This window comes from Tachyglossus aculeatus, chromosome Y4 (genome assembly GCF_015852505.1).
Source record: "Tachyglossus aculeatus isolate mTacAcu1 chromosome Y4, mTacAcu1.pri, whole genome shotgun sequence".
NCBI classification, from domain to species: Eukaryota; Metazoa; Chordata; class Mammalia; order Monotremata; family Tachyglossidae; genus Tachyglossus; species Tachyglossus aculeatus.
In genome coordinates, this window is record NC_052096.1 from 12,843,258 (window position 1) to 12,857,357 (window position 14,100).

At 50.0% G+C, this 14,100-nt stretch overlaps 1 long non-coding RNA gene across 1 annotated transcript; it reads right to left on the reverse strand.

Annotated features, from left to right (window-relative positions):
* Window positions 1–779: 779 nt before the first annotated feature.
* LOC119947401 lies at window positions 780–11,812 on the reverse strand. Its single transcript, XR_005456485.1, has 3 exons — window positions 11,732–11,812; window positions 3,785–3,894; window positions 780–972 (listed from the first exon to the last, which is right to left on the reverse strand). It is a non-coding gene; the product is annotated as an uncharacterized LOC119947401 (long non-coding RNA).
* Between the last annotated feature and the right edge of the window lie 2,288 nt (window positions 11,813–14,100).

A 14,100-nucleotide genomic window follows, 5' to 3' on the forward strand; every position in this document is an offset into this window, starting at 1 on the left:
GTGATCAAGTTGTCCCCCGTGGGGCTCACAGTCTTAATCCCCATTTTACAGATGAGGTAACTGAGGCTCGGAGAAGTTAAGTGGCTTGCCCACAGCAGACATGTGGTGGAGTTGGGATTCGAACCCATGACCTCTGACTCCAAAGCCCGGTCTCTTTCCACTGAGCGACGATGCTTCTCTTGTTAAGTGCTTACTATGTGTCAGGCACTGTTCTAAGCACCGGGGTAGATACGAGATAATCGGGTTGGACCCGGTCCCGGTCCCCCGTGGGGCTCTGCAGTCTCATTCCCCGTTTTACAGATGAGGGAACTGAGGCCCGGAGAAGTGAAGTGACTCACCCAAGGTCACAAAGCAGGCAGGCGGCGGAGCGGGGATTAGAACCCAAGTCCTTCTGATGTCCAGGCCCGGGCTCTGCCCACTGGGCCGCACTGCTTTCCCCCGTGCCCAGCGTTTCCCAGGACCGGGGGGACTATGGGGTGGGCGGGAGTGCAAGGGGGTGCGGGGTTAATAATAATGATGGCATTTATTAAGCGCTTATTAAGTGCAAAGCACTGCTCTAAGCGCTGGGGAGGTTATAAGGCGATCAGGTTGTCCCACGGGGGGGCTCCCAGTCTTCATCCCCATTTTCCAGATGAGGCCACCGAGGCCCGGAGAAGCGAAGCGACTCGCCCGAAGTCACCCGGCTGACACTCGGCGGGGCCGGGATTTGAACCCATGACCTCTGACTCCAAAGCCCGGGCTCTTTCCACTGAGCCACGCTGCTCCTCGCGGATGCCCCGACACGCGGGGAGGAGAGAGATGAGTCTGGCAGGGGTCGACTGATTTATTGGTCAGGACGAGGCGAGGTACGGGTCGCGGGGACGGGAGGATTCGAGGGTCTCGGTCATCCCGTGCCCCCCGTTATTCCTGGGGGGCTGGGGGGCGTTGGTGCCGATGTCCAGACAAAGCTTCCACGTTGTGCATCCAGGAACACTGCAGGGGAGAGGTCAGAGGTCAGGGGGCAGGGGTACAGCCGCGGCCATCGTCATCATTATGATTATTATCAAGTCACTTCACTTCTCTGGGCCTCAGTGACCTCATCTGTCAAATGGGGATGAAGGCCGTGAGCCCCCCCGTGGGACAACCTGATCACCTTGTAACCTCCCCAGCGCTTAGAACAGTGCTTTGCACATAGTAAGCGCTTCACAAATACCATTGTCGTCATTACGATTATTATTAAGTCACTTCGCTTCTCTGGGCCTCAGTTCCCTCATCTGTCAAATGGGGATGAAGGCCGTGAGCCCCCCGTGGGACAACCCGATCGCCTTGTCACCTCCCCAGCGCTTAGAACAGTGCTTTGCACATAGTAAGCGCTTAACAAATGCCATCGTCATCACCTCAGAAGCTAATAATAATAATTACGGTACTTCATTCATTCAGTCGTATTTGTTGAGCGCTTACTGCGTGCAGGGCATTCATTCATTCATTCAATCCTATTTACTGAGCGCTTACTGTGTGCAGAGCACTGGACTAAGCCCTCGGGAAGTCCAGGTCGGCAACATCTAGAAACGGTCCCTACCCAACAATGGGCTCACGGTCTAGAAGGGGGAGACACACGGCAAAACAAAACATTCATTCATTCATTCATTCAATCGTATTTATTGAGCGCTTACTGTGTGCAGAGCACTGGACTAAGCACTCGGGAAGTCCAAGTTGGCAACATAGAGAGATGGTCCCTACCCGACAGCGGGCTTACAGTCTAGAAGGGGGAGACTTATGGCAAAACAGAGCATTCATTCATTCATTCAATCGTATTTATTGAGCGCTTACTGTGTGCAGAGCACTGGACTAAGCGCTTGGGAAGTCCAAGTTGGCAACATAGAGAGACGGTCCCTACCCAACAGCGGGCTCACAGTCTAGAAGGGGGAGACAGACAACAAAACAAGACAGATTAACAAAATAAAATAAATATGTACAAGTAAAGTAAATAGAGTAATAAATATGTACAAGCATTTATACAGGTGCTGTGGGAGGTCATTCATTCATTCAATCGTATTTATTGAGCGCTTACTGTGTGCAGAGCACTGGACTAAGCGCTTGGGAAGTCCAAGTTGGCAACATATAGAGACAGTCCCTACCCAACAGCGGGCTCACCGTCTAGAAGGGGAAGGACTTGCCCAAGGCCACTCAGAAGACGAGCGGCGGAGTCAGGATTAGAACCCGTGACCTTCTGACTCCGAGGCCCAGGCTCCATCCACTACACCAGGCTGCTTCATTCCATTGTATGGAATGAATGCTTATTATTATATTAATAGTAATAACAATAATGGTATTTGTGAAGCGCTTCCTATGTGCCAAGCACTGTTCTAAGCGCTGGGGGGATACAAGGTGATCAGGTTGTCCCACGGGGGGTTCACAGTCTTCATCCCCATTTTCCAGATGAGGGAACTGAGGCCCAGAGAAGTGAAATATGTTTTAATCTGTTTTGTTTTGTTCTCTGTCTCCCCCTTCTAGACTGTGAGCCCACTGTTGGGTAGGGGCCGTCTCTAGATGTTGCCAACGTGGACTTCCCAAGCGCTTAGTACAGTGCTCTGGGCACAGTAAGCGCTCAATAAATACGAATGAATGAATGAAAGTCATTCACTAAATAATAATAATGATGGTATTTGTTAATGCACTTACGACGTGCCAACACCGAATGGAATGACTTGCCCAAAGTCAGCCAGCTGACAATTGGCGGAGCCGGGATTTGAACCCGTGACCTCTGACTCCAAAGCCCGGGCTCTTTCCACCGAGCCACGCTGCTTCTCTGTTAATTATTATAATAATTACGTTTCACGCAGTGAGCGCGCGATGCATACCATCGATTGAATGCAGAATTTTATTACTATTATTATTATTATTATTATTATTTTCTCTCCCCGGCCCCCGGGGCATCACTCACCTCTTCCTCCCTTCAAGGCCCTACTGAGAGCTCACCTCCTCCAGGAGGCCTTCCCAGACTGGGCCCCTTCCTTCCTCTCCCCCTCGTCCCCCTCTCCATCCCCCCCATCTTACCTCCTTCTCCTTCCCTTCCCCACAGCACCTGTACAGATGTACATTTGTACATATTTTTTACTCTATTTATTTATTTTATGTGTACATATCTATTCTATTTATTTTATTTTGTTAGTATGTTTGGTTTTGTTCTCCGTCTCCCCCTTTTAGACTGTGAGCCCACTGTCGGGTAGGGACTGTCTCTAGATGTTGCCAATTTGTACTTCCCAAGCGCTTAGTCCAGTGCTCTGCACATAGTAAGCGCTCAATAAATACGATTGATGATGACATGTATATATGTTTGTACATATTTATTACTCTATTTATTTTACTTGTACCTATCTATTCTATTTATTTTATTTTGTTAGTATGTTTGGTTTTGTTCTCCGTCTCCCCCTTTTAGACTGTGAGCCCACTGTCGGGTAGGGACTGTCTCTAGATGTTGCCAATTTGGACTTTCCAAGCGCTTAGTCCAGTGCTCTGCACATAGTAAGCGCTCAATAAATACGATTGATGATGATGATATGTATATATGTTTGTGCATATTTATTACTCTATTTATTTTACTTGTACCTATCGATTCTATTTATTTTATTTTGTTAGTATGTTTGGTTTTGTTCTCTGTCTCCCCCTTCTAGACTGTGAGCCCACTGTTGGGTAGGGACCGCCTCTAGATGTTGCCAGCTTGTATTTCCCAAGCGCTTAGTCCAGTGCTCTGCACACAGTAAGCGCTCAATAAATACGATTAACGACAACGACGACAACTCACCAGGGCCCCGTTGACCCTCAGCAGCGTCGCCTGGTAATCGGTGACCGCCTGGAGGTTTCGGGCCAGCCGGCTCAGCTCCTGGGTCAGCTCCTCCACGGACAACGCCAATTCTGGGGGAGAAAGACCCAAACTTGGAAGTTCCCCCCCCCCCGTTCCTGTCCATCATCATCATCATCATCATCAATCATATTTATTGAGCGCTTACTGTGCGCGGAGCACTGGACTAAGCGCTTGGGAAGTCCAAGTTGGCAACATCTAGAGGCGGTCCCTACCCAACAGCGGGCTCACAGTCTAAAAGGGGGGAGATGGAGAACAAAACCAAAGATACTAACAAAAGAAAATAAAATAGAATCGATAGGTACAAGTAAAATAAATAAATAAATAGAGTAATGAATCTGTACAAACATATATACAGGTGCTGTGGGGAAGGGAAGGAGGTAAGATGGGTACAAGTAAAATAAATAAATAGTAATAAATCTGTACAAACATATATACAGGTGCTGTGGGGAAGGGAAGGAGGTAAGATGGGTACAAGTAAAATAAATAAATAGAGTAATAAATCTGTACAAACATATATACATATATACAGGTGCTGTGGGGAAGGGAAGGAGGTAAGATGGGTACAAGTAAAATAAATAAATAGAGTAATAAATCTGTACAAACATATACACATATATACAGGTGCTGTGGGGAAGGGAAGGAGGTAAGATGGGTACAAGTAAAATAAATAGAGTAATAAATCTGTACAAACATATATACATATATACAGGTGCTGTGGGGAAGGGAAGGAGGTAAGATGGGTACAAGTAAAATAAATAAATAGAGTAATAAATCTGTACAAACATATATACATATATACAGGTGCTGTGGGGAAGGGAAGGAGGTAAGATGGGTACAAGTAAAATAAATAAATAGAGTAATAAATCTGTACAAACATATATACATATATACGGGTGCTGTGGGGAAGGGAAGGAGGTAAGATGGGTACAAGTAAAATAAATAAATAGAGTAATAAATCTGTACAAACATATATACATATATACGGGTGCTGTGGGGAAGGGAAGGAGGTAAGATGGGTACAAGTAAAATAAATAAATAGAGTAATAAATCTGTACAAACATATATACATATATACGGGTGCTGTGGGGAAGGGAAGGAGGTAAGATGGGTACAAGTAAAATAAATAAATAGAGTAATAAATCTGTACAAACATATATACATATATACGGGTGCTGTGGCGAAGGGAAGGAGGTAAGATTGGGGGGGGGGGGGGGTCCACGCCCCGCCTCAAGGCCTCGCCTTCAATTCGTTAATCACGGTATACTTGCTAAGCGCCTACTATGTGCCAAGCACTGTTCTAAGCCCTGGGGGTAGATACAAGCTAATCAGGATGGACACGGTCCCTGTCCCAAATAATAATAACGATAATAATAATAATGGTATTTGTGAAGCGCTTACTATGTGCAAAGCACTGTTCTAAGCGCTGGGGAGATACAAGGTGATCAGGTTGTCCCTCATGGGGCTCACAGTCTTGATGCCCATTTTGCAGGTGAGGGAACTGAGGCCCAGAGAAGTGAAGTGACTTGCCCAAAGTCACACAGCTGGCAATCGGCGGTGCCGGAATTTGAACCCATGACCTCTGACTGCAAAGCCCGGGCTCTTTCCACTGAGCCACGCTGCTTCTCTGAAGTGCTTACCATGTGCCAAGCACTGTTCTAAGCGCTGGGGAGGATACGAGGCGATCAGGTTGGCCCACATAATAACAATAATGTTGGTATTTGTTAAGCGCTTACTATGTGCCAAGCACTGTTCTAAGCGCTGGGGAGGCTACAAGGTGATCAGGTTGGCCCACATAATAACAATAATGTTGGTATTTGTTAAGCGCTTACTATGTGCCAAGCACTGTTCTAAGCGCTGGGGAGGATACGAGGCGATCAGGTTGGCCCACATAATAACAATAATGTTGGTATTTGTTAAGCGCTTACTATGTGCCAAGCACTGTTCTAAGCGCTGGGGAGGCTACAAGGTGATCAGGTTGGCCCACATAATAACAATAATGTTGGTATTTGTTAAGCGCTTACTATGTGCCAAGCACTGTTCTAAGCGCTGGGGAGGATACAAGGTGATCAGGTTGGCCCACATAATAACAATAATGTTGGTATTTGTTAAGCGCTTACTATGTGCCAAGCACTGTTCTAAGCGCTGGGGAGGATACAAGGTGATCAGGTTGGCCCACATAATAACAATAATTTTGGTATTTGTTAAGCGCTTACTATGTGCCAAGCACTGTTCTAAGCGCTGGGGAGGATACAAGGTGATCAGGTTGGCCCACATAATAACAATAATGTTGGTATTTGTTAAGCGCTTACTATGTGCCAAGCACTGTTCTAAGCGCTGGGGAGGATACAAGGTGATCAGGTTGGCCCACATAATAACAATAATTTTGGTATTTGTTAAGCGCTTACTATGTGCCAAGCACTGTTCTAAGCGCTGGGGAGGATACAAGGCGATCAGGTTGTCCCACATAATAATAATATTGATATTTGTTAAGTGCTTACTATGTGCCAAGCACTGTTCTAAGCGCTGGTGGAAACACAAGGTGATCAGGTTGTCCCACGTGGCGCTCACAGTCTTAATCCCCATTTTACAAATGAGGTAACTGAGGCCCAGAGAATGATGTTGATGGCATTTATTAAGCGCTTACTATGTGCAAAGGACTGTTGTAAGCGCTGGGGGGTTACAAGGTGATCAGGTTGTCCCACGTGGGGCTCACAGTCTTAATCCTCCTTTTCCAGATGAGGGAACTGAGGCACAGAGCAGTGTAGTGACTTGCCCAAAGTCACACAGCCGACAATTGGCGGAGCCGGGATTTGAACCCATGACCTCTGACTCCAAAGCCCGGGCTCTTTCCACTGAGCCACAGAGAAGTGAAGTGACTTGCCCAAGGTCACACAGCTGACAATTGGCGGAGCCGGGATTTGAACCCATGACCTCTGACTCCTCAGCGCGTGCTCTTTCCATTGAGCCATGGGGTTCGCGCTCTTATCCCCATTTTCCAGATGAGGCCCACAGAAGCGAGGTGGTATTTGTTAAGCGCTTCCCGTGTGCCGGGCACTGTACTAAGCGCTGTAGAGGCAGCGTGACGTAACAGAGCCCGGGCCTACGAGTCAGAAAGTCATGGGTTCTAATCCCGACTCTGCCACTTGTTTGCGGTGTGAACCTGGGCAAGTCACTTAACCTCTCTGTGCCTCAGTTACCTCGTCTGTTAAATGGGGATTAAGACTGGGACGTGGGACAACCTGATCACCTTGTATCCTCCCCAGCGTCTAGAACAGTGCTTTGCACATAGTAAGCGCTTAATCAATCAATCAATCAATCAATCGTATTTATTGAGCGCTTACTATGTGCAGAGCACTGTACTAAGCGCTTGGGAAGTACAAATTGGCAACCCATAGAGACAGTCCCTACCCAACAGTGGGCTCACAGTCTAAAAGGGGGAGACAGAGAACAGAACCAAACATACCAACAAAATAAAATAAATAGGATAGAAATGTACAAGCAAAATAAATAAATAAATAAATAAATAGAGTAATAAATATGTACAACCATATCAAATGCCATCATTATTATTATTATTATTATTCACTTCTCTGGGCCTCAGTTCCCCTATCTGTCAAATGGGGATTGAGACTGTGAGCCCCACGTGGGCCGGGGACTGTGTCCAACCCGACTCACTTGTATCCACCCCAGCGTTTAGTACAGTTCCTGGCACATAGTAAGCGCTTAACAAATACCATAACGCTTAACAAATACCATTTATTTTGTTAGTATGTTTGGTTTTGTTCTCTGTCTCCCCCTTTTAGACTGTGAGCCCACTGGTGGGTAGGGACTGTCTCTAGATGTTGCCAATTTGTACTTCCCAAGCGCTTAGTACAGTGCTCTGCACATATTTAGCGCTCAATAAATACGATTGATGACGATAACGAACAGCGCTTAGTAAATAGTAAGCGTTTTACAAGTACCGTAACTACTGTTATTATTGTGAGAAGCTGCTGTGAGAAGCAGCGTGACTCAGTGGCCAGAGCCCGGGCTTGGGAGTCAGAAGTCGTGGGTTCTAATCCCGCCTCCGCCACTTGTCTGCTGTGTGAATTTGGGCAAGTCACTTCACTTCTCTGGACCTCAGTGACCTCAGCTGTAAAATGGGGATTAAAACTGTGAGCCCCCCGTGGGACAACCTGATCACCTTGAATCCTCCCCAGCGCTTAGAACAGTGCTTTGCGCATAGTAAGCGCTTAACATATACCATTGTTATTATTATTGTGTGCTGTGTGACCTTGGGCAAGTCACTTCACTACTCTGTGCCTCAGTGACCTCATCTGTAAAACGGGGATGAAGACTGTGAGCCCCACGGGGAACAACCTGCTTACCTTGCATCTCCCCCAGCGCTTAGAACAGTGCTCGGCACATAATAATAATAATGGCATTTATTAAGCGCTTACTATGTGCGAGGCACTGTTCTAAGCGCTGGGGAGGTTACAAGGTGATCAAGTGGTCCCAAGGGGGCTCACAGTCTTAATCCCCATTTTACAGATGAGGTAACTGAGGCCCAGAGAAGTGAAGTGACTTGCCCAAAGTCACACAGCTGACAAGTGGCGGAGCCGGGATTTGAACCCATGACCTCTGACTCCAAAGTCCGGGCTCTTTCCATTGAGCCACGCTGCTTCCCTACTATGTGCTTTGCACATAGTAAGCGCTTAACAAATACCATCATTATTATTCCCTCATCTGTCAAATGGGGATGAAGACTGTGAGCCCCACGGGGGACAACCTGATTGTATCATCTCCCCCAGCGCTTAGAACAGTGCCTGGCACATAGTAAGCGCTTAAGCGCTAGGGAAGCAGCATGGCTCTGTGGAAAGAGCCCGGGCTTTGGAGTCAGTGGTCATGGGTTCAAATCCTGGCTCTGCCAATTGTCAGCTGGGTGACTTTGGGCAAGTCGCTTAACTGCTCTGTGCCTCAGTTACCTCATCTGTCAAATGGGGATAAAGCTAGTGAGCCCCACGTGGGACAACCTGATCACCTTGTATCCCCCCCAGTGCCTTGAACATAGTAAGCTCTTAATAAATGCCATCATTATTGTTATCATTAACCAATACCATTATATTGTGTGACCTTGGGCAAGTCACTTCACTTCTCTGGGCCTCAGTTCGCTCCTCTGTCAAATGGGGATGAAGACTGGGAGCCCCACGGGGAACAACCACTTGTATCACCCCCCCAGCGCTTAGAACAGTGCCTGGCACATAGTAAGCGCTTAAGCGCTAGAGAAGCAGCGTGGCTCAGTGGAAAGAGCCCGGGCTTTGGAGTCAGTGGTCATGGGTTCAAATCCCGGCTCTGCCAATTGTCAGCTGGGTGACTTTGGGCAAGTCGCTTAACTGCTCTGTGCCTCAGTTACCTCACCTGTCAAATGGGGATGGAGATGGTGAGCCCCACGGGGGACAACCTGATTGTTTCTCCCCCAGCGCTTAGAACAGTGCCTGGCACATAGTAAGCACTTAAGTGTTAGAGAAGCAGCGTGGCTCAATGGAAAGAGCCCGGGCTTTGGAGTCAGTGGTCATGGGTTCAAATCCCAGCTCTGCCAATTGTCAGCTGGGTGACTTTGGGCAAGTCATTTAACTGCTCTGTGCCTCAGTTACCTCATCTGTCAAATGGGGATGAAGACTGTGAGCCCCACGGGGGACGACCTGATTCTATCTCCCCCAGCGCTTAGAACAGTGCCTGGCACATAGTAAGTGCTTAAGCCCTAGAGAAGCAGTGTGGCTCAGTGGAAAGAGCCCGGGCTTTGGAGTCAGAGGTCGTGGGTTCAAATCCCAGCTCTGCCAATTGTCAGCTGGGTGACTTTGGGCAAGTCACTTAACTGCTCTGTGCCTCAGTTACCTCATCTGTCAAATGGGGATGAAGACAGTGAGCCCCACGGGGGACAACCCGATCACCTTGTCTCCCCCCCAGTGCTTTGCACATAGTAAGCGCTTAATAAATGCCATCATTATCATCACCATCAATCGTATTTATTGAGCGCTTACTGTGTGCAGAGCACTGTACTAAGCGCTTGGGAAGTACAAATTGGCAACATCTAGAGACAGTCCCTGCCCAACAGTGGGCTCACAGTCTAAAAGGGGGAGACAGAGAACAAAACCAAACATACTAACAAAATAAAATAAATTATCATTAACCAATACCATTATATTGTGTGACCCTGGGCAGGTCACTTCACTTCTCTGGGCCTCAGTTCCCTCCTCTGTCAAATGGGGATAAAGACTGGGAGCCCCACGGGGAACAACCACTTGCATTACCCCCCCAGCGCTTAGAACAGTGCTTGGCACATAGTAGGCGCTTAACAAACACCATCATTATTATTATTATTATTATTGTTCTCTGGGCCTCAGTTGCCTCATCTGTCAAATGGGGAGTGTGAGGCCCACGTGGTAAGGGACTGTGTCCAACATGATTAACTTGAATCGACCCCCCAGCGCTTAGAACAGTGCTTGGCACCTAGTAGGCGCTTAACAAATACCATTATTATTATTATTATTATTGTTCTCTGGGCCTCAGTGGCCTCATCTGTCAAATGGGGAGTGTGAGGCCCACGTGGGAAGGGGCCGTGTCCAACCTGATTAACTTGAATCGACCCCCCAGCGCTTAGAACAGTGCTTGGCACCTAGTAGGCGCTTAACAAATACCATTATTATTATTATTGTTCTCTGGGCCTCAGTGGCCTCATCTGTCAAATGGGGAGTGTGAGGCCCACGTGGGAAGGGACCGTGTCCGACCTGATTAACTTGAATCGACCCCCCCAGCGCTTAGAACAGTGCTTGGCACCTAGTAGGCGCTCAATAAATACCATTATTATTATTATTGTTCTCTGGGCCTCAGTTGCCTCATCTGTCAAATGGGGAGTGTGAGGCCCACGTGGGAAGGGACTGTGTCCAACCTGATTAACTTGAATCGACCCCTCAGCACCTAGGGCAGTGCTTGGCACCTAGTAGGCGCTTAACAAATACCATCATTATTATTATTATTATTATTGTTCTCTGGGCCTCAGCGGCCTCATCTGTCAAATGGGGAGTGTGAGGCCCACGTGGGGACTGTCCAACCTGATTACCTTGAATCGACCCCCCAGCGCTTAGAACAGTGCTTGGCACCTAGTAGGCGCTTAATAAATACCATTATTATTATTATTATTATTATTGTTCTCTGGGCCTCAGTTGCCTCATCTGTCAAATGGGGAGTGTGAGGCCCACGTGGGAAGGGACTGTGTCCGACCTGATTAACTTGAATCGACCCCCCAGCGCTTAGGGCAGTGCTTGGCACATAGTAGGCGCTTAACAAACACCATCATTATTATTATTATTATTGTTCTCTGGGCCTCAGTTGCCTCATCTGTCAAATGGGGAGTGTGAGGCCCACGTGGGAAGGGGCCGTGTCCAACCTGATTAACTTGAATCGACCCCCCCAGCACTTAGAACAGTGCTTGGCACCTAGTAGGCGCTTAACAAATACCATCATTATTATTATTATTATTGTTCTCTGGGCCTCAGTGGCCTCATCTGTCAAATGGGGAGTGTGAGGCCCACGTGGGAAGGGACTGTGTCCGACCTGATTAACTTGAATCGACCCCCCAGCGCTTAGAACAGTGCTTGGCACCTACTAGGCGCTTAACAAATACCACCATTATTGTTATTATTGTTCTCTGGGCCTCAGTTGCCTCATCTGTCAAATGGGGAGTGTGAGGCCCATGTGGGAAGGGACTGTGTCCAACCTGATTAACTTGAATCGACCCCCCAGCGCTTAGGGCAGTGCTTGGCACCTAGTAGGCGCTTAACAAAGACCCCCTTATTATTAATTATTATTATTATTAATAATAAAGGGGAGCCCGGCCGCCGCGCCCACCCCTCACGCGCTCCTGCGTGTCCGCGCGCTCCATCCCGCTCCGCTTTTTCCCGCCACAAGGCCGAGAGGCAGACACAGGCAGAGAAGCCCTGCCCCCTCCGCGCTCACGCGACATCGCCTCCACCGGCCAATCAGCACACGGCCCCCCTCAAGGCCTGCTGGCCCGCCGTCCAATCACAGTTCCAGTCCGTCATTCCGGCCACGCCCCCTCCGCCCTCGCGGGCTCCTCCTCCACCGGCCAATCAGCACACGGCCCCCCTCAAGGCCAGCCGGCCCGCCGTCCAATCACAGTTCCAGTCCGTCGGCCAGGCCCCGCCCCCACCGCGCTAGCGGGCTTCGCCTCCACCGGCCAATCAGCACACGGCCCCCCTCAAGGCCAGCCGACCCGACGTCCAATCACAGTTCGAGTCCGTCATTCAGGCCACGCCCCCTCCGCCCTCGCGGGCTTCTTCTCCACCGGCCAATCAGCACACGGCCCCCCTCAAGGCCAGCCGGCCCGCCGTCCAATCACAGTTCCAGTCTGTCGGCAAGGCCCCGCCCACTCCGCGCTCGCGGGCTTCGCCTCCACCGGCCAATCAGCACACGGCCCCCCTCAAGGCCTGCCGGCCCGCCGTCCAATGACAGTTCGAGTCCGTCATTCCGGCCACGCCCCCTCCGCCCTAGCGGGCTCCTCCTCCACCGGCCAATCAGCACACGGCCCCCCTCAAGGCCAGCCGGCCCGCCGTCCAATCACAGTTCCAGTCCGTCGGCCAGGTCCCGCCCCCACCGCGCTCGCGGGCTTCGCCTCCACCGGCCAATCAGCACACGGCCCCCCTCAAGGCCAGCCGGCCCGCCGTCCAATCACAGTTCGAGTCCGTCATTCCGGCCACGCCCCCTCCGCCCTAGCGGGCTCCTCCTCCACCGGCCAATCAGCACACGGCCCCCCTCAAGGCCAGCCGGCCCGCCGTCCAATCACAGTTCCAGTCCGTCGGCCAGGTCCCGCCCCCACCGCGCTCGCGGGCTTCGCCTCCACCGGCCAATCAGCACGCGGCCCCCCTCAAGGCCAGCCGGCCCGCCGTCCAATCACAGTTCGAGTCCGTCATTCCGGCCACGCCCCCTACGCCCTAGCGGGCTCCTCCTCCACCGGCCAATCAGCACACGGCCCCCCTCAAGGCCAGCCGGGACGCCGTCCAATCACAGTTCCAGTCCGTCGGCCAGGCCCCGCCCCCACCGCGCTCGCGGGCTTTGCCTCCACCGGCCAATCAGCACACGGCCCCCCTCAGCCCCACGTGGGACTCCCGGTCTTCATCCCCATTTTACAGATCAATCAATCAATCGTATTTATTGAGCGCTTACTATGTGCAGAGCACTGTACTAAGCGCTTGGGAAGTACAAATTGGCATCACATAGAGACAGTCCCTACCCAACAGTGGGCTCACAGTCTAAAAGGGGGAGACAGAGAACAGAACCAAACATACCAACAAAATAAAATAAGTAGGATAGAAATGTACAAGTAAAATAAATAAATAAATAAATAAATAGAGTAATAAATATGTACAACCATATATACATATATACAGGTGCTGTGGGGAAGGGAAGGAGGTAAGACGGGGGGATGGAGAGGGGGACGAGGGGGAGAGGAAAGAAGGGGCTCAGTCTGGGAAGGCCTCCTGGAGGAGGTGAGCTCTCAGCAGGGCCTTGAAGGGAGGAAGAGAGTGAGCTTGGCGGAGGGGCAGAGGGATTGGGGGCATTCCAGGCCCGGGGGAGGACGGGGGCCGGGGGTCGATGGCGGGACAGGTGAGAGCGAGGTACAGTGAGGAGATTAGTGGTGGAGGAGCGGAGGGTGCGGGCTGGGCAGTAGAAGGAGAGAAGGGAGGTGAGGTAGGAGGGGGCGAGGTGATGGACAGCCTTGAAGCCCAGGGTGAGGAGTTTCTGCCTGATGCGCAGATTGATCGGTAGCCATTGGAGGTTTTTGAGGAGGGGAGTGATATGTCCAGAGCGTTTCTGGACAAAGATAATCCGGGCAGCAGCATGAAGTATGGATTGAAGTGGAGAGAGACACGAGGATGGGAGATCAGAGAGAAGGCTAGTGCAGTAGTCCAGACGGGATAGGATGAGATCGTAATAATAATAATGACGATCATCATCAATCGTATTTATTGAGCGCTCACTGTGTGCAGAGCACTGGACTAAGCGCTTGGGAAGTACAAATTGGCAACATATAGAGACAGTCCCTCCCCAACAGTGGGCTCACAGTCTAAAAGGGGGAGACAAAACCAAACATACAAAACGATGACATTTGGCAAGCACCCCATTTTACAGATAATAATAATAATAATAATGGTATTTGCTAAGCGCTTACTATGTGCCAAGCACTGTTCTAAGCGCTG